Consider the following 2,638-nt stretch of genomic DNA (forward strand, 5'->3'; position numbering starts at 1 on the left):
ACAAAAATCCCTACGTTTTGATGTAAAATTGATCTAGATAGAGTAAAAAATGAGCGAGTGAGTTGAAGCTGTTCGGCATAAGTGAAATGTTTGAAAACGCTAGAGTGGCACACTCTAGCAGCTGAACATTCCGTCCATAGACTTCCATTATAAATCTGAAAATCTTTAAAAATTCTTTAAAAGTTTGAAGCTTCACTGAAGCAAAACCGTAAAAGTTAGCTGAAAGCCAAGTTAATGCATAAGCATTCCCACTTGATAAGTTAATAATCCTTAAATTAAGTATATTTACCCTTAATTTGAGTAGGTAAATAAGATAGTTTGCCAATGGAATGACTATTTTTATTCTTAAAATAAGATAATTAGATAACATACATTTGAAATAAGACAATGCAATTGTGTTTTCTTTTTCTAAATGTAAATTGTCTTTTTCCGCTGGCAAAATGTCTCTTTTACCTCCTCAATCCATGAACAAATGCACTTATTTTAAGAAAAAAATCCAGTGTAGTGTTATTATTAGAAAACTAGAATTGTGTCACTGGGTTGGGGGAAGGGGTGCAGGTGGGAGTGGAGGGGTAAAGGGTGGTTACGTGGGATTTCCAATTCTATGGGGCCTAAAGAGCCCTGCCGTCCTCTAATGAGACAGTGACATGAGGACAAGAAAAAGCAAAACAGTAAATAAAAAGATTTATCTAACATTTAGCCTATGCCGGTGGCTGTCTGTTGAGACTGAGTTCCCCCACCTGTTCAAAGAAGAGCAACAAATATTCATTCTGTTCACATCTACATACCTATGAGAATTAGGTTTTTCTGCATTAACATGGACCAAAAACAAGTAGCGGTCAAGCCTGAAGGAAAATGTATGAATTATATAAGTTTATTACTGTTAACTGACAACAGGGGCCTGTGAATCTCAAAGCAGCAGATTACTCTCTCCCACTAATGGGCTCTATGCACAGCTCCGCTACTTCCTGAACTTTATGCCAGTCCCTTTGTTTCCTGTATTTCATTATTGGACAAGCTAATTAATCCAGATGTGTCTAGCTGGTTCTTCAAGAACTCTGGCACCTGATTTTTCTCGTTTGGCGTGTGGACTTTTTGTTTTGTGGTAACATCCTTTCCCTCAACTGAAACAACCATTGTCAGCTCTGTTAAAAATAGAAATTAAATAAAAGTTCCTCAATACATTATTTAGCCATTTCTAAAGCGATTCTCCCCACCAACATGGCGGATGGCAACGGAGTGCTCAGATATGTGACATGTATGCATTTTAAATCTTACTTTTATTAAATGCTCCAAGTTATAGGTATACATTTATCACTCTATGGGCCTGAGGTTTAATGAATCAAGAAGTGTTAATTTGCAAGAGAAAAAAAAAATGTGTTTGCAGAAAGTTGCCATGCTACAAACTTTGTGTGCGCAGCTGATAAGCGCACACCAGTTAGAATCTGACTCATCTGAATGAGCATAATGCATTTGCTACTGGCAGCTTAAGAGTCTCTGTAAAAGGAAGATGAAGTTCTAAGCCATTGAATTTGAGGGAAAAAGTATCATAGTTATTCAAGTATGTGATATATAAACAATATAAGTATCTTAAAGTGCTATAAAAATAATTAAAAAAATAATACAAAAAGGATAAGGAAATGACAAAAGCTAAAGGTTGGAAAATTTGTCTTTGTCCAATCCTTCACCACCCTGACAAGGAAGAAGCCACAGAAAATGACTTTACCAGAGCTTACAAGTTCACGTTATACAAAAGTCCAATTTAATGTCAGTTCAAATAGGAACCAATATAGCTGCAGATCCCTTTTTAAAACACGTTTCAGTTAATTTCCAAGAACCCCAAATGATGGTCCTGTTTCAGTTCAAGGATTTCCACAGTGCTTCTCCCTGAACAGAGAAGACGGACCCCCTAAAGCAGTTTTTTTTTTCTCAAGAAAATTTCAGCATTTCCATTTGAAAATCCTCATGTGATGGAATCCACTGTTCTGAGTAAAACTGTGAACTATGACTGAGGGTGTTAGAGCCTCAATGGTGTAAACATTTATATATTTATTTTAAATTGGAACTAAGAGAAGTCAATCACTGAATAAGGTCAAAATAAATGTAATGTAGCTGCTTTGCAGGAGCTGCAAGGAGCCCAAATCATTGAAATCAATGTGTGCAACCATATCAGCCATGGTACAGTATGGGAGTGCTAACCATTGAAGCAGTTCTGCAAGAAGGAAGTTTGGTTGGAAAGAGTTCCAGTAAAATCCAGAATTAAATCAACCTACTAACTTATACTAACCTTACAAGTGAAAATTAAACAGCAAAACAGAAAAACGAGGAGAAAGAAGAGACACTGGAGGATTAAAAAAGGATGTGTGGGGATAATGAGTTTTGTCCCCCTAGAAAGAAAGAGAACCCACTTGAACTGTTCTTTCCAAGCTCCATTTTTACCGCTGCCACACTGCAGCCAGTGTAAATACGGTAGATGGATGGATGGATGGATGGATGGATGGATGGATGGATGGATGGATGGATGGATGGATGGATGGATGGATGGATGGATTAATCGATAATGGATGGATGGATGGATGGATGGATGGATGGATGGATGGATGGATGGATGGATGGATGGATGGATGGATGGATGGAT

This window comes from Cyprinodon variegatus, unplaced genomic scaffold (genome assembly GCF_000732505.1).
Source record: "Cyprinodon variegatus isolate N-32 unplaced genomic scaffold, C_variegatus-1.0 Scaffold226, whole genome shotgun sequence".
Lineage (NCBI taxonomy): Eukaryota > Metazoa > Chordata > Actinopteri > Cyprinodontiformes > Cyprinodontidae > Cyprinodon > Cyprinodon variegatus.